The 19,060-nt window shown below is 36.5% G+C and overlaps 2 protein-coding genes and 1 non-coding gene across 3 annotated transcripts in view; all 3 read left to right on the plus strand.

The window, feature by feature from the left end:
• Window positions 1-19,060, plus strand: part of LOC122813875 (zinc finger protein 501-like) — an 838,273-nt gene that overhangs the window by 413,522 nt on the left and 405,691 nt on the right. The window lies entirely within an intron of this gene.
• Window positions 1-19,060, plus strand: part of LOC122813874 (zinc finger protein 578-like) — an 890,730-nt gene that overhangs the window by 116,868 nt on the left and 754,802 nt on the right. The window lies entirely within an intron of this gene.
• Window positions 14,180-14,252, plus strand: TRNAT-AGU. Its single transcript has one exon. It is a non-coding gene; the product is annotated as a tRNA-Thr (tRNA).

A 19,060-nucleotide genomic window follows, 5' to 3' on the forward strand; every position in this document is an offset into this window, starting at 1 on the left:
ATGATGTCAACATCCTACAAGAGGGTCTTAAACAAATGATTGGTGTCAAGGTCGTGGCCTTACACTCAATGCTAAAAAATATATTATCATCCCTTTCAGTAAGAGTGATGTTCCTGCTAACTACCACATCAATAGCAACACCCTAAGTATGCGCTCAGTAGTGAGAGACCTGGGAAGACAGGTTGACAGCAACCTTATCTTTGATCACCATGTCTCCATAGTTTTAAGAAGGACATTCTATATTGCTCATCTCATGAGTAAGGACATTTCCTCCAGAAAAAAAGAAGTTATAACCTCACTGTACTCTTCCTTCATCAGGCCAATAATTGAGTACAATATGCCTTTTGGTATGTACCTTTTCAAGCACCTGCAGCAATTGGAGAGACCACAAAGGTTCCACACAAGGAAGATTCAAGGTCTTCAGCATCTGTCCTATGTGGATCATCTGAAATTATTGGTACTTTATTCCGTTTCATACCCATTACTCAGGGGCAATCGCTGCCTTGTATATAAAACAATCTCTGACCCTGCTTTATTGGAAATGCTGCATATCCACAAGTCAAATGGTACACGGGTTACTCGCTCTAAAACCTTAATCTGGTATGTGACATTAATAGAACCTGCTAGTGGACAGATTTGTCTCCCAGAGGTTACCACACATTTGGAAAAGACTCCCAGTTTATGTCAAACAGAGCACCTTGTTGGCCCTCTTCAAACGCAATCTAGATGACTGGATGGGTAACCATAAATTCACCCTGGGGTTCTACCTGTGTCCCTCTTGGATGGGGGCATTAGGTGTTGATCATTGGAATAAGGGTAGAACTTGGTTAGGCTTGTAAGGTCCTTAGGGCCATTAGCCTAGTAACTTCCTATGATCATATAAAAGTAGTTTCTGTAGCTGTAACCATTTTATAGAAAGTGTCGCTAACACACGTAACTACTGATATGCTCAAGGATTATGGTTTTGATGAAGTGGTCAGTGTGCTGCAGTATAAGCAAAGAGGTAGCAATGCAAAGAAGTAGGAAATGTATAAATGCATTTGTGCCTCAGTTAAAAATCTAACACAAATTGAAGTCTAGATAGTTGTACTTTGTTGTACTGTGCATGGTAAATACTTTGAGAAATAAAAAAACACAAGCACATTAGCATATTTCTCCAACATTCAGGATAACTAAAAAAATCTTTCTACTGCAGACATTAGTGAATAGCAGAGTAAGTTATTTCAAGTGTTAACAGCTCTTGGATTACAGTGCTAGATTTGGCATCTCAGGAATAATATGGAGAGAGCCTGACATATCAAGGACTACAAAATGGCAATCATTACAAAAGCCTGCAATTTAGCTACTTTCCTTGACCAGAGGTGTAAGATTGCTTTGAATGGATTGTAACAGACACTGACGGAATGTACATGATGATCATTCAGGAATAAAATGCAAGCAGTCCTGCTACAGAGGGTGTACAAGATGTCTATGATTCACACTGTTCCCACTGTATCTTAATGGACTAGGAAAATGCTATCACTTCCTTATGTCTAGTATAAGTAATATAAAAGGGACTTGAAATGAATTCTGAGAAGGAAACAAGAAACCACTAAAATAAGATCATGTTAGTATCTCAGGCCCCATGCCTGCCATTTTGTGAAAAAAAAAATTACAATTGTATAAGAAGCACCTAGAGTTATTTTAATGCATAAAAACAGTTCAGAACACAAACATATAATGCAAGGAATACATTTTTGAGTCCCAAGGTGGAGTTTCCTTTAACAAGCAGCTTCACTACAGCCAACACTTATCCCTTATTAATATTAGTAACCATCCCAGCTTCCCTACAGACAATATCCCTTACTAGTATTAAATACCTTCCACTACAGCTAACACCTAGCCCTTATTAATATTAAACAGCAAACACCATAGCTTCATTACAGCCAACCAACACATTTCTTAATATTCAGCAGACATTCCAACAAGCTCAACCATCAATCAAAATTTTACTGGATTAGTCCAAAACACATCCCATTTGTTTAATGTAGTGTGTACATGGGTTAGTAACCAGGTTTTCTAACACAACATAAGTGTTAGCATCTGTATTTTAATTCACATATCTTTTTTCCCCTTTGAAAACATTCTCAGTACTATAAAGCCTTGCAGTTCTCTTTACAACATATTACTTAGGAAACCTAACAATATAAAACACAAGATTAAGGCTGGGAGCTACTAATAAGCTTCATCCTGCAGTCCTGTGTTTGGCTCCTTCAGTTTCCATTTGCTTATTCTATGACTCTGAACAACTCACTTAACCAGACAGCACAATCCCAGGTTGCCTGTAGAAAGAGACTCTCGTATTTATTTAGTTTACATGATATATAAAATAGAATAGAATAAAAGAGAGCTAGCACATTTCAACTTCATAAGTGTGCTGTTGTAGCTAGCTTTAATTTCATACCCTTTACTTTAAATGTTTTCCACTATGAGAAACCTGCTCAGTGTTACCTATAACAGATATGGAACATTTTCTAGACTGTCAAGCAATGCAATGTACTTCATAAGCTGCTCTCGCACCCACTGTATCCCACTCGTTTCTCTCAGCCATTCAGGAGGAGACACATGCGGATTTTGTCTGCCATCCTCTGGAGGGGTTACTGTTGACAATGAGCATCTGTATCCAAGGCTATGCATGCTTTTCTAACTGCAATTACAACTCAGGCTGACACACGGTAACCATGCAATACCAAGTATTCTTCAGTTTGTATTAAATATACAGTGCAAATCCTGATGCATCAAGAAAAGTAAGAATAAGCAGATTGTTTGTGCTAATCAAAAGATTTTAGGTCAACTCTTGGCTAACTAGCTATTGCTAGGCTGGATATACGCTACTATATGATAATAGCGTATGAGAAAGTCAGCGTTCCTGCTTAATGATACTGCACCAAAAAGAACACAAGGCAATGTAAAAACGTAGTGGAGTATCAAAACACGGAGGAGCGAGCAATAATCCAAACAAGATGCAAATAGCTGAACGAAACACAATGGCAACTCTGGAAAGTACAAAAACTTTTAATGGAAATAAAAGATGAGCGCTTTCGCGTGGTCCATCCACGCTTCATCAGATAATTTATCAAGTCAAACTGTTAGGTTTATATACATCCGCTAAAGCGTGGGAAAATCTACTAATTGATTAATTAAAACAGAATAAATGCTTGACTTTTAAAGAGACATGTTTCAAGCAAACATATTGTATATATATATATATATATATGTTACTGCACCTCTTATCTGACAGTAAATAAAGCGCAAATAAACAAATAAAATATTAGACAAACTAAAATTAAAAAGTTTTTTAAAAAACATATGCAATGTTAAGTTGCTTTATATATATCATGGCTGTTCAGTGTACAGCAATTTCATCTGTGCAACTGATAACAGCGTTGAATGAATTATAACATATACAACTTAAATGATATAAAGGGTGTATATAAAATATGTGGAATGTTAATATGTCAAAGATACATATAATAAATATAGAATATGTCATAAATGTTACTGTACAAATTCAAAATCAAAACATAAATACTAAAATTAATAACTAATGATTAATATCTGCATCAAAGTCTGCTCCATACAAACAATGTCACAACATTGCAAAACTTGTAGATATTATAAAAATGTGAACAAAAATATATATGAAATAAGCGATTCTGAAATGAGAAATCAATTAATGCTAGGCTGTATCCAGATAATAAATATGAATACAAGTGAACACTGGGTGCATAGTATGTATATGTGTAAACATGTGAAAAAATATATATATGTACATAAAACAACAATCGCAAAATAGATGCAACATAGTGTATTAAATCATGTGCATAAAGACCATGTGCTTACTTCTTGGATATTAATGCTGGTTTAATAGAAAGATGGGCGTTGATCCCTGGCTCTATATGTGCACCCAGTCTTAATATCCAGTTAAGTTCCATGAGTGCCAAATAATTCTCCTTATCTCCCCCTCTCTGATCTTGTTTTACTTCTTGTAGGACTCTAAAGCAGAATGAGTGAGTTGGAAACTCCATAATGTGCTTTGCCAAGGCATTGGTTTCTACAGCTTTACGTATATCATATAAATGATTATAAATACGTTCCTGTAATTTTCTCTTGGTTAATCCTACATAAAAAGCCTCGCATTTGATGCAGGTGGCAAGATAGATCAAATTGCGAGTGTTGCAGTTGGCACGGAAGTAAGGTCTAAAAACATAATCAGTGTTGGGATGCTTAAATTGCTGTATTTTGGTTATGTGTTTGCATCTATTGCAATTGTAACAAGGATATGTGCCAAAGTTCTTAGTTTGAATGCTGTTAATTAAGTTACTACCCTCATCTATCTTAATGTGGAGGTCACCACATAAGATTCTTTTGAGGTTTCTGCTATTCTTATATAGAAACCTGGGTTGTTTACTCACAACGTCTCTAGTGTGAGAATCTATAGTTAAAATGTGCCAGTTATTGTAAATAACCTGCTGTATGTTTTTTATGTCACTGGTGTATGTGATGATATAATTTATATGGTTATCTATGGCATCTACTCCCTTATAGTGATTAAAATGGTATTTCATGTATTTCAAATCTTTATTCTCCTGCTCTGTGGGTATAATGTCGCCCAGTATCCCTGTTTTAATATTCCTGACCATGGAAGGATTATATCCTCTATTAATAAATAATTTCTCCAGAGAATGTGCTTCTGTGTTTAGATCTTCTATTCTGCTACATAATCTATGAATCCTTACGAACTGACTTTTCACTATGCCTTGAAAGATATGCCTGGGATGCATACTATCAAAGCATAGTATGGAATTTTTCCATGTGGGCTTCCTGTATAGGGTTGAATCTATAGTACCCTCAGGGGTAAATCTAAGAGTAACATCAAGAAAACTTATTTCTTTGTTGGAAGTTTCTTGAGTAAAACGTAGAAACGTGGTGGTGGTACTCAAGTATTGCAAAAATGATTCAAACAGTTCCAATGAACCTTCCCAAATTATTATGATGTCGTCCACAAAACGCCTATAGAATTTAATAAACTTAAAGTTCTCATGTGTAAAAAGATGTAACTTCTCCCACCACAGGACTACCAAGTTGGCATAGGTGTTTGCGCAGGGGGTGCCCATGGCCACCCCCCACTTTTGCAAATAACAAGAACCGCCAAACATAAATGCATTATTGAATAGTACCAGTTCTAAAAGTTGACCTATCAGTATGATTCTATCACTAGAAAAGCTGGTTTCTTTAGATAGTAGTTCTTTTATATATTCCATTCCAGTATCATTCGGTATCGAAGTAAATAAGTCCTTAACATCCAATGTTATAAACAAATATGAATGATGACTGTCTAGTGTTAAATCTTTGATATCACTGAGTAGGTCATAAGTGTCTTTAATTATAGTGGAAAACTGATTTACTATAGGTCTCAAAATATCTTCTATTAATTTAGAGACATGTGCTGTAATCCAGTTTTCCCCTGATACGATAGGTCTAAGGGGAACTGGATACATACCCTTGTGCACCTTGGGTATCCCTTTGATAACTGGTATGGTGGGATGTTCTATACACAAGAACTCAAAAGTCTCCTGGCTAATCTGGCGACACATGAGGAGGTCATACAGAACATCTTTAACAGTTTTCACAATTTGTGTTACTTCTCTAGATGTTATGGGAGTGTATGTATCAACTCCCGATAACATATTGAGCATACTTGTAGTATATTCCTGCCTATCTAAAACCACTACTCCCCCTCCTTTGTCGGCTGGTTTTATAACAATATGAGTGTTCTGTTTAAGTTCACTAAGGGAACGAGTCTCTGCTGGTGTTAGATTGTAAAAATCTACCTTTTTTATTTGCTTTACTAAACATCAAATAATACTGACTTTCACAAGCCTTAAGAAAGCACTCAATGTGTGGAGGCATGATAGGAATGAATGTACTTTTTGTCCTATAAGGTATATTCCCCTGATCATAAACAGTATTATTGTTAAACAGCAATTTTAAACACAACCTTCTACAAAACAACCTGAGGTCGAGTAGCGTATCAGTCAATGTTGCCGGAGTGGCCGGAATAAAGCTGAGACCTCTGTTTAAAACATGAACGCTTGAGTCATCCAAAACAAGGCTAGAAAGATTAAACAGTAAGTCAGAAGTCAGTTCTTTTTCCTTCTGTTGTAACCAAGTTGTTCCGCTGAGTACTTCCTCTTGTGGGAATCCCTGCTGTGAGATCGCCCCCTTACGGGATGTGGTGTAAACCGTTTCTGATACGGTAAAAAAGTTGCCGAGGAAGGTAAAGCACTCGAGGTATTCTTAGAAATGGCTCCCATAGTGACAGGGGGACAGACAGACTGTCTCTTTAAAAGTCAAGCATTTATTCTGTTTTAATTAATCAATTAGTAGATTTTCCCGCGCTTTAGCGGATGTATATAAACCTAACAGTTTGACTTGATAAATTATCTGATGAAGCGTGGATGGACCACGCGAAAGCGCTCATCTTTTATTTCCATTAAAAGTTTTTGTACTTTCCAGAGTTGCCATTGTGTTTCGTTCAGCTATTTGCATCTTGTTTGGATTATTGCTCGCTCCTCCGTGTTTTGATACTCCACTACGTTTTTACACTACTTTATGATAATATTCAAACAGCTGAATGGTGACATCTATTTCAAAATATTTATGTGCAAGAAACTAAAAAATGGAGACAAGTAGGTCCAGGTAGGAGGAGTGGGTATCCTGAGTCATGGGGGGGGGTCTATAGCTGGCTATAGCTTGGATGGATGTCTTGCCAACTGTCAGTTGCACCTGGAGTAGTTCTAGTGCATCATGCTGACAAACCACTCTACAGGTGTGCCTGTCCTTAATGAAGAGATAGACTCTACCACCCTTAGTCTTCCTGACCTCATTTTGGGGTCAGAATGTGTGGAATGAGGTATAGCCTGGTAAGGCAGGGGTGCTCTCTTCAGCCTTGAACCAAATTTCTGTGACTGCAGATGCCGGTATCTTCCAGTGTGAGAAGAGCCTCCAGTGAGTCCATTTTCAAGTTAAGGCTCCTAGCATTAAGCAGCATAACCTTTTCATGTTGGAAGATTTACATTTAGGACATTGCCTAAAAAAGGCACAATGGGGGAGGCAAGAGCCTTGGCCAGAATCCAAAATCCCAGGGGTGACAGGCGGAGGCCATCTCTGGCAAAGCATCAAGGCCTGGATATTGGATCCCCTTGGAATTACACCAGAAACTAAGCCAATTGTTAAAGTCGATTATTTTTTGCTGGCATTGTCGTATCATTCTTGATGAAGCTAGGATGCTGCTTACAGCTAGGATCATACCTGCCTGGGACATATACTCTGACAGCTCAATCATGCCTCTTCATATAGTCCAGGGAGGTACATCTGAAGTCATTCCCACCAACATGGACAATGACAGTCATACTTGAACCTGTTGTGGAGAGACTTAAGTGTGTGTGTGGGATGTGGTGGATTCTGGCATCTGACAGACAAATTACTGTGACCTTCTCCTTGTTCAGCCTGGTGAGAGTGATATTGGTATGCCTCACAACTGAGTCACTAACGACTAGTATGTTTGGTTTATTATTATGCCTTATGCGCTGTGTTTGTGAGACACTGGTGTGTTGTCTGCTATGTGTGATGAGTTTGGTGTTTTGTGTGTGTGTGTGTGTGTGTGTGTGTGTGTGTGTGTGTGTGTGTGTGTGTGTGCAGTGTTTGTGACTGTGTTTTGGAGGTCTCACTTGTTTGGGTAAGCTTTTATTGAGGATCTCTGCATAGGTGTGGTGCTTGTGCTGGCAATCTTCTCTGTCAGCAGTAGTAATTGTGATGTGAAAAAGCATGGATTCCAGGTTACTGATGTAGATACATTTCTCACAAGTAGAAGAATTATGTGCTAGGAGAAGATGGCTGTCAGTGAAGATGAGGCAGTTGGTACACTGTCTGAGCATGCCCATGTCGACAGGCTGGCAGGAGAAACTGATGGGACTTGTCCAGACATAGTGCTCTGAATACTTGGGCAGACTTCTGAAGAGAGGGTTTCGATAATGGTTTGTCCACAAGGATGTAGACCACAAAAACCTTCTTAACTCATTTCCTCCAGTAGAGCTATTTTGAGTGTGTACCTTTAACTCCCAATGGGTGTGGCTTCAACCTTTAAAAAATGAAGTTATCACCTTACAGTTATAACAAGTACTAATTGACAGAGGTCATATATCAGTACAATTCTGTTTGCATCATGTATACTTCAAGATAAAATATTCAGATTCCTTGTATGTAGCATGCTTTTGGAATTATTGATGCAAATATGAACATATAATACTTGACGCCTAGAAGCGCAGTAGGTGGTAACTGCAGAAACACCTGGAGACGTTACTTGGCTGTAATGAGTGAATAATGCAATGCAAAATATCTGGCCTGAAGCCCAAGTGCTAAAAGCAAAACTAAGAGGCTTAGAATAACAAACAAATTTATTCAGGCTACTAACAAGCAGTAATGAATGCAGCAGAATAAATGCACTTGAACACTTAAGAGCAAGCAGAAAAGCAAAATAAGGTGATAAGTAGGAAGAACACAGTTACGGTAAAAGCAGCCAAATAAAGTGTATTTTTTAAGAGGAGAGGAAACAGAATATAAATCAAAATAAAGAAATGTCCCAAATGCTCTCTCTGTACACAGTAAAGTGAGCTGATGAGATGGGACTGGGAGGAGTGGCCAAAATCAAAGAAGCAAGGAGATAGTCCTTCCCAAATTATCTCACTGCACTCACTATAGTGAGTAAATGAGATGGGACTGGCAGGAGTGTCCAAAATCAAATTTACAGCAGGGGCAGGCAATTCCAAAGCCACCAAGTTTAAGAATACAACAACACTTGGGTGGAAGGGCAGTGATCAAGCAAATAAATAAATGCAGTACAGTTTTGTTAACAAAATGCAGACAGAGTCAAGCAACAATGAATCAAGACAGTAGCTCTGACACTGAATACAGTCTCACAGAAATGTAACTCTTGTACCAGTAGTATAAAAGAAAGCTTAGACCTTCAGGCAATCAGATAAACACAAAAGCAGTTTGGTTAGTAGCTCACACCTAGATGGGCTAGCTTCACAGAATGCAAAGCAACCCCCACTGTGGAACCAGCTGGCTCAGAGCTCAAGTGCTGTACTGACCCTGAGAAACAAAATGCAGACAGAGGCCAGCAATATTTGATCAAGCAAATAAATAAATGCAGTACAATTTTGTTAACTAAATGCAGAGACCATCAATATTCAGTCAAGCAAAGAAGTAAATGCAGTACAGTTTTGTTAACTATCACTGGAACAAATCAAGTGCAAAAATATACTTATGTCAGCTTGGTTTGTCCAGCTAGTTACAGAATCAATCAACAGACAGCTACAAGGCAGTAGTTCTGATATGTATATGTCTCAATAAAAAGATTTTGCTGCCAAGACTATCTAATGTAAACATTGGTATTTATCAAATACACTGTGATATGTATAAGAAAACATGGTTTGGTATTTGATAGCTAACATCTAAAGTATTTGAAATAGCATTTTGATATTTGATATTCTGTCTTTGGGAAACATCAACTGACAAGATTAAGATCAGTGTAGTTTTTTTTGGTGGGGGAGGGATTTTGCTTATAACTCAGTCAGTATAGCAAATGTAAATAAGGGTGGGCTTAGGGTTGGTATAGTCATTATGTTGTATACCTTAGATATACAAAGTAAAAGGTTTGGTTATCACCTCTAAGACACATGGTTAGGCTTAAAAGGCCACTTGGAATCATTAGCCTTGAAGTCATCTATGAATTGTCTGTTGGCTAGATATCACATGCATATTACTTATATCTGCATTTTAATTTGAGAAGTTCTAACTGCAAATTGCACAGGATACCTACGCAATATCTGGCAATCTACAATTTCTAGCGAATGTAAAACACATCTTTTTGCATCAAGAAATGTGAGAAGCAGCAGTTCCTGTTGACAATGATCAAGGATCATTGCCCTAACAGCTTTAGTATGTCCAATCTATGTGGAATGGAATGAAAAATTCTCCTTGGTTAATATAGCATTATTTTACTTGACTGGTTATGAGAAAACAACATGAAAACTCCTCTTCAGGCACTCCTTTTTTAATAGCTAATGACACCATTTGCCAGTAATGTAGCTATGTCATAGTAGATTGTTTTTGTAAAACCAGGAAATGGAAGCATTTTTTACAGATTCAGTATGCATGCTATCCATGTAAAAATGCTTCCTAAGTTACGGCAGTTACTTAAGAATCTTTTGACTCTGTAGTGCTTAGCCAATGATAAATAATTAGACAACAGTTTCATTTTTGCTATGCTTCTAAAACCACAATCCCCCTGACTCTACTTTTGCTAGAAATCTTCTCAGCATAATGGGTATAGCATTGTTCCCAATATATGTATTTCAATGAATATGTTTGTACATCTGTTGGTGAGATTGCTTCCCCTGAGCCCAAGTTAAAAGAGCTTAGGAAAAATAAAACAACACTGGTGGAATCCTGGGATTGTAGCTAATAAAACAGAATTGGTGGAATCCTGGGGTTGTAGCTAATAAAACAGAATTGGTGGAATCCTGGGATTGTAGCTAATAAAACAGAATTGATGGAATCCTGGGGGTGTAGCTAATAAAACAGAAGTGGTGGAATCCTGGGATTGTAGCTAATAAAACAGAAGCTCTGGAATCCTGCGATTGAAGCCAAGTTCTCTAGCACCCAGAATTATAATCAAGCTGAGCTTGTCTAGAGACATAATCAGGGATGACGTCTTGGCAACAATGTTGATTATTTCCATCCATTTGTCTTTAAGCATCTTTTTTCAGTTTCTCTGCAGTTATTTTGGAGGTAGCTCCTAGCTTTGATTGGAGAAGGGAGACTGTGATTGATAAATCTTTTCCTTTCCAAGTTAGTGACATGACTCTAACATTTTGGTTCATTCTCTAACTCTTATGGAATCTTTTTATTGAGAACTGAAGACTATATGGATTGAGGCCAACCTCTACTTCTAGTTGTTAACATAATAGTTTATAATTGCACACTTGGGAAGAAGATTTAATTTATGACCTTTGTCTGTGAGCTCTGCACAGCAGAATACTGGATGCTGGCCAATGCCAGAAGTGGTGTCCATCATAGGCATTTTCCACTCGAAACATTCCCTCATGCTCTATAGAACTGGATTAGAACTAGAACTAGAATTGGGTTAGATAGAAAAGTTGAAAAGCAGGCATACAGTTTAGACAGCTAAAAATAATCTCACAACTAAATTCAAAATGGGACCATCTTTCATTTATTTCTGGAAGCAGGTAGACTGAATCATTTCTGTCCATTATAGGCATGACTTCATTACAAAAAAGGGAAAGATAATCACAATACTAGAAATACAACACACTGTCTTTGGAATTACATTACAGCACAGCTTCAGATATACAACAGAACTTGATAACATTTCAAAACAAGTCAAAATACGGGATTAAAAGCAGCATGACAAGGAACTTGATAACATTGTAAAATGAGTCAAAATAGTTAGGAGATTAAAAGCAGTCCGACAGATATCTCAAAACATGCTTCCTAGACTCAATAGGTTTAAAAGAATAGCACCTACAAATCAAAAAAATGTAGGCCACAGTGCCTAAACAGCATTGTTTGTCTTTAAGAAATAACTTTAAGGAATTAATAAGCATATAACATGGGTGCTGCTTTAATTTCTAGGAGTGCATTCCAAGTGATTCACCCAAAGACTGAATAAACAATGGAGGTACAGTAAGAGAAGTGCTGGGAATTGTTAGGGTTTATTAGTTCAGAGTTGCAACACATTAATGTTTGTTTTTTCAGTTTTTGTTTACTTCTAGAATTTTATGCTGTGAGCTACACTGTTTAATGTACATTTTTGTGGTATATAACAGCATAAAAGCTCCAAGACTGAATTTGGAGCATGTTATAATAACTGTGATGCAGCTATGTTCCCTTCATAAACTAACAGTAATTAACCAATATGTTTTGACTTGGATTTGTCTACAGTTTATTTGATAACATCTACCAGACAGGGTGTATTCCAGAACAGGGAAGAAAACCTGACCTCAATGGCTAATGTCAGTGTAGCCTAACATTCTTGTAAGTAGGCCAAAAACCTTTTGACAAGATACAAAGAATACACCAGTTTATATAGTTGCTTTTTTCACTGTGGTTTATATTGTTGCACTACTGAAGTACAAATTCTACCTTCTAATGTATTAACTCATTAAAGTCTAATGACTCATCCAAACATTTCTCTGTGATCATTCTTGTGATATATCTAGGCATCAAATATTGCCTCTTCATATTATACAGTAATAATTCCAAAACCATGCTCCATAAAATATTAGATTTCATCTTAAAGCTTACATTATGGTGAACACAACAGTATTGCTATTTGATCTGTCTAATGCAGCTAATGAGATACTAAAACTTATTTACCACTTATTTGTATTGTAATAGTTTTCACAGACTTCTCTAAATATCTCAACAATCAACTGACACAGAAAGAATGGCTTAGCCTCACATGAAAGCTCACAGTCAGATAAAAAACACTGTTGGCACAGTGTGTGCATTTTGAATAGTCACAGAGATATCATAAGCTATTTATATAGCATTACAAAAAATAATGTTTAATGTGTTTATTGTGGCTTATAAAATCCATTTTAAGACCAATAATTGAATAAATGCAGTCACTGCAAAGATTACTCTGTACAGGATAGTTTGCCATTTACATTCTTTTTAGTAATACGTATGGGTCTAGAGATACAAACCTGTTTGAAATTTGACACTAACTTTGCTTTTTTTTTTCCGAAAGGCTCAGGTCACACCCATTGGAAGAAACAAACTTAAAAGTTTTCCATTACAAAGGATGAGTTAAGCTTGTATGACAAACATTTTTATCACTGTAAGATCATTTTGATGTAAATTATTTTCCCATAACTTCCCAGTACCTTTCATTTTTTTCCTTTCAGTGTTTTTCTGCCACATGTCCCACCATCTTGTTTCATCTTATTACCTCATGCTGGTCCAGAAATGAATTTGTAGAACCCTGTATAACATGGGAATAGTTAATTTTTTTTTGTAGTTTTTTTATTTTTTCAAACAAGGAACATCTGTTTTGAATTATCACTTATAACATAAACGATCATACATTTATATAAAAGAAAACAAAAACACTGACATAATTTTAGTTGCAAACATTATACATCACTTATAATCCATCCAGTCTCAATCATTGCATAGCTCATTCAAATCCTGCCTTCTTTTAAACCTCATTCTTCCTTTGCATGTATTTTTCCCACAAGTCCCATTTTTTATGCAATTTGCTTCTACCTTATTCTAAAGATCCAAATTTCAGTTGTTTTACCGCTGTTACTATAGTCACTACTTCTAGTACCGTTGGTTTAGACTTTGACTTCCATTTTCGAGTAAACTACTTTTTTGGGAGGCACAATAATTAGACTGAGTAAGGCTTTACTATATCTAGGCAATTTCAAGTCTGCATCATAGCTCAAAAAAATCATTTCCTTAGTTACACCAATTTGCTCACCCAGTATCTCTGACAGAGTAGTCTGCAGGATATCTTTAAAGTCTGCCAACTCATTACACTCCCAGAAAATATGCTCCTGATTACCTCTTTCTTCCCTTCCCACCACCTTTCTAACCTCCTCTGATTGATTTTTATAGATATAATGCAATATTTTACATGCTCTACTAATTATTCCTTTTTAACATCGGCTTCTCTTCTAGCTTCTGCTAAAAACTCTAACAGTGCTGGCCTTTTGCTCAGGATCCCCCTCTTTCTTTCTCTTTCTCTCTACTCTGATATCAATCATTGATAAGGAAAGCAATCTTTTGCCTACAGCCAAATAAATTATTGGCTTCTTCCCATTGTATTACCTTTCCTTATTCTATTACATTTTCCCTCTCTAATTATTTTCTCCCAATACCTTGGTTCTTTTTTCAGTTTTCCCCAATAAATTCCAGCCCCTGTTGTCTATTGCCTGCATCCCTAATTGCAGTCATCCCTATTGGCAGACTCTCCTTTCTACATTCCCGTGTTAAATTTTTTTTGTTTTCAGAGTTAATGCCTACGCATCTGGGCATTATCCTGAGCCTTGTAGCTCAGGGGTTAGAGCACTGGTCTAGTAAACCAGTGGTCATGAGTTCAAATCACATCAAGGCATACACCTGTCCTTTATGGGCAGCATAGTAGTTAGCATTGTCACTTCACAGTAAGAAGTTCTCCAGTTTGATTCTCAGCTGGGGTGCCTTCTGTGCAGAGTCTGCATGTCCCCCATGTGTTCGTGTGGGTTTCCTCTGAGTGCTCCAGTTTCCTTCCACTTTTTTTTTGGTCACCGGTTTCCATTCCACGGATTTTCCATGTTCCTTGAGGGAATCACAGTACTTGTTTAGCAGGACTGGAGGCATTTAGCTTCCTGGTAATCTTACTATACTTATTCACCAGCTGAGTGCCTATGTTCCACCATCACAATTAGAAGAAAGAGTAGGTTTCAGGAATGTTGAAATTAATTGTATTGACAATGATCCTTTTTCAGGTACTGTTAGTAATAATTAACAGCAGTCTTCTTCTCATCAAACAGAGAGTGTGCTGATTTTCACCAGTGGTTACACAATTTGCCTAGTTTTGGGCAATACAGTGTGACCCCAGTTAACAAACCTTTTACACAGCAACTTCATTTGTTTGAAATGGCATTGTCCAAATACAAATTTTTGACTTTACACAATTTTCTGACAGAATGCTTGAGAAACAAGAGAGTCCCTAAGGGACTCGAGTTTTGAAGTTTCCGAATGGTGTGTCTGATACTTCTATTGCGTATCGGGGACTCACTGATTTATTTAATAGAATGGGCCTGGACATTATGGCCATTCTAACTGATCACAACAAAGAAATGTTATTGGAACTTGATGAAGTTAAATTAATGCATAATTCTATCCCCAGTAATTTAGTATCTCAGTTACATGAACTCCACTGGAACCAATAAACTTGTATTTTACCACAAACGACCAGGAATGATACCTCCAGAAGAATTTATTTTCTCTCCAGCAAATGTAAAAACAGCATATAAAACTTTGAAAGCACAAGAATTAAATCTCTCTTAGCACCTTGGCTTAAAACAGCCTTTACAGAGTAAATACTTTTTAAAAAAACAATTGCTTTTATATGAAATCATTCACCAATAATTAAATTCATTACCAATCCAACAATATACCTGTGGTAGTGGTGCTGCGGTAACTTTGTTGCCTCACAGCAAGACGTTGTCCCATTCGATTCTCAGCTAGAGCGTCTTCTGTGTGGAGGCGTGCGTGAATGAGCGTGCCTTCATTGAAGGTTGTGCGTCAGGGCTGGTAACTCGGCACGTAAAAATCCACTACCACACATTAGCGGATCGGAGTTCCGCTGTGGCGACCCCTGGCCGGGATAAGCCGAAAGACACAACAACAACCAATCCAACAATAAAACAATTAATCAGTTCGACTTGTTTTACTTAAAAAAATATCCTATAGGGCTTATTCAATGAAACCTTTCCAGTTACATTCTTTACTTATGCCCCTAGGATGTAAAGTAAGTGAATCATATGTCGCATGCTCAAAGCTGTCATCCAAGACATACACTAAATAATGTTCCCTATAGAGAAATTTTAAGAACAAGCAGATTATGTAACAATGTGAGTGAAGCCAAGGAAGAGGCTAATAAAGTGGTAAATATGTTTGTCAGTAGAGGGTATGGAGAAGATATAGTTATCCATAGTTATAATAAAGTATTTAATAATAAGGTAAATAAAGAAAATACTTAGAAAAGGTAATATAACAAAGAGAAAAGAGTTATTTAAATATGCTTCAGAAAAAAAAATTATACTATGTCTCTAAATATACTCTATTTTCAGAAAAGCAAGCTCGATTGTTACAAAATTATTGGAAAATTGTTAAAAAGAGAAGTTTCTTCCTTGAAAGAAGTTACGTTGTTATTTTCATACCAATGTGGTCGTAGTCTTAAAGATTTCTTAGTTCGTAGTACTTACAGAAGACCACAGGAATCGGTTACTAAAGGAATTAAATGGGGGGGGATTAGTCCCTTGTGGGAAGTGTACAATATGTAAATATATAGTACCAACGTTTAACACTATTAATGGAATGAAGTTCCATACACAAGGGAATTTTTCTTGTAAGAGTACAAGCATTATTTATGCCATAAAATTTTCTTGTCATAGTTTCTACATAGGTGAAAGTAAAAGAAGTCTTGGAGAGAGGGTTAAAGAATATATAAGAAACATCAGGAATAATAAATCTACTAGCCCTTTAGCAGAACATTTTTAATCAATTACATCAGGGAGACTTTAGTAAACTAGAAGTAACAATACTTGTGCAAGTAAAAACAGATTATTTGAGTGTAGATACAATTAAATATGTATTAAGGAAAATGAATCTGTTTTTATATTAAAGTACAATATTTTACATCCTAGGGGCATAAGTAAATAATGTAAATGGAAATGTTTCATTGAATAAGCCCTATAGGATATTGTTTTAAGTATAACAAGTCTAATTGATTAATTGTTTTATTGTTGGATTGGTAATTAATTTAATTATTGGTGAATGATTTCATACAAAAACAATTGTTTTTTAAAAAGTATTTACTCTGTAAAGGCTGTTTTAAGTCGAGGCGCTAAGAGAGATTTAATTCTTATGCTTTCAAAGTTTTATATGCTGTTTTTACATTTGAGAGAAAATAAATTCTTCTGGAGGTATCATTCCTGGTTGTTTGTGGTAAAATACAATTACCAACATGTTCTACTTAAGATGGATGCATTAAGTAATGAAAATTTTAAAAGGAAAAAAACGTAAGCTGAATCAAATAAAATTTGGCTATGAATTGAGTAAAGTTTAGCTGGTGCCTCGTTATAACGAAACAAATCTAGAGACTAATGATATCCCTGGCTACCGCTCTAATTATCCATGTGAGAATGCAGACACTGAGAATGTCAATGCAGGGGAACATTGCGGATGAATATTTTTCAGTGTTATCTCCAGTTCACAGACCAGAGAGATCAGACAATCAGAAGAGAAATCCGAATGGGCACTACCTGAGGTGGGCTATCACAGTCTATTGGTCGAACACGAACAGAGAAAAACTTTCATTACAATTAGGTTTATTTGATTTATCTATTCCTATTCAACTAACTGTACATTCTAGGAAGAATTTCTTCGATTTTCAATTACAGTGATTTACAAGTAGAAGTGCATCTTAAATTATTTCAAAAGGGTTTTACATTGTTCCCTCCAGTCACTCCAGCATATTTAATTTCTTATAGGTTCATAGGTGGTTACTAGGCTAATGAACACAAGGGCCTTTTTAAGCCTAGCCATGCATTCCAAATCTCTGACAAGTTCTGATACCCTAGATAAGTTTAAGCATGGGCCTGGGGGATGAACCATTTACATGTTACCTGTGTCCATTAGAGACATAGGTGCCAAACCAAGGATGAATTTCCAGTTTCCCATCCAATTGTCCAAGTTACACTTGAATTGGATTAGGGAGGAACTCCGCTTCACATGGATGGGGAGCCTATTCCATAGAGGGGGTAATCACTGGCATACATACCTATCTCTCCAGCAGGCCCTATTTATATCACAGGCAAGGTTTAAGTCTTTAGAATGAGTAATTCTGGTACTTTTTATTTTATGGATATGCAGAAGGTCCATCAGAGTTTGTTCTGATAATGCTCTGTATGCCAGGCACAGCTCTCCCCTCAAAAGCCAGTAGGAGACAGACTACAGGGATAGGGCCTTGAGACGGTCTGCATAGGACATATTACTTACACCCTGTATTGTTCTACTTTACTTTATTTATTGATTTAAAATATTTGTTAGAAAGATTAATTCATATCTTCTTTTTGGAGATAATATTCAGTCAACAAAGAAATTTAAGACAGCAGGTTGTTTTAACCCCCTGCTTCCAGCAGTTTTACAGGGGTTTGAGAATAATGTCTGTTCTGTCAATAAATATAACTTAACTACAAATGAAGGAATGGAACTATGTAAGCTATCTTATGACAAATCTTTAAGGTTCATGAAACCAGACAAAGGCGGAGGGTTGGTTATCATGAACACTATAGACTATTCCACCAAGATGTTTGCTTTGTTGAATACTTTAACTTTTCAGAGAACTTCTCTGAATGTTATACACATTGAGTATATTAAAATAAGCTATCTTTTAGAGGATTTGCTGTTACAAAACAAGATTAATTATGAGACTTTTCAATTTTAAATGTTTATTTTCCCAATGTTTCAGGTATTTTTAGTGTACCCAAAGTTCATACCGATTTGCAAGCCTACCCTTTCAGACCAATAGTATTGGCAAGGGGGTCTATAACTGAAACATTAGCTGTCTTTCTTGACAGGAAATTAAAAGGGGCTTTGGACATTTGTGTCTCACCTTTTTGCATCAAATCAGGGAGACTGAGTACACTGAAGACAGTTATTTTGTTGCAGAGTTTGTTTGTGTCTTTCGGCTTCGGAACTCTGGTCCGCTAATGATTGGTAGTTGATTTTTACGTGACGAGTTAGAGTTTGCATGCTGTTATTCCCCACGAAGAAGGAATGAACTGGTTTATACAAGCAGCTATTAAATGTGCTTGGTTGGATAGTAATGATTTGACCATTATTGAAATGTTTATGGTCATTGTTCTAAATAATTTTATGTTCCCTGAAGGGTCATATTTTAAGCAAAAATCAGGTGTAGCAATGCATGCAGCTATAGCTCTGTTATATGTCAATTTAGTACTGACATAGTGGGATTCTTTGTAAATACTCAACAGCAAATTTTGTTCACACATTAAACTGTATGCAAGATACCAAGATGACATTTTACATTATGGGCAGGTGATCAGGCAACTTTAGATGATTTTTTAAAGCCTTAAATTGTTCTACCAGTTTTTTGAAATTTTGTTATGGATTTTCTAAGGAAAGCATTCAT

The sequence above is a fragment of the Protopterus annectens genome, chromosome 10.part0 (assembly GCF_019279795.1).
Source record: "Protopterus annectens isolate FY-2018-M chromosome 10.part0, PAN1.0, whole genome shotgun sequence".
In the NCBI taxonomy this organism is placed as follows: domain Eukaryota; kingdom Metazoa; phylum Chordata; order Ceratodontiformes; family Protopteridae; genus Protopterus; species Protopterus annectens.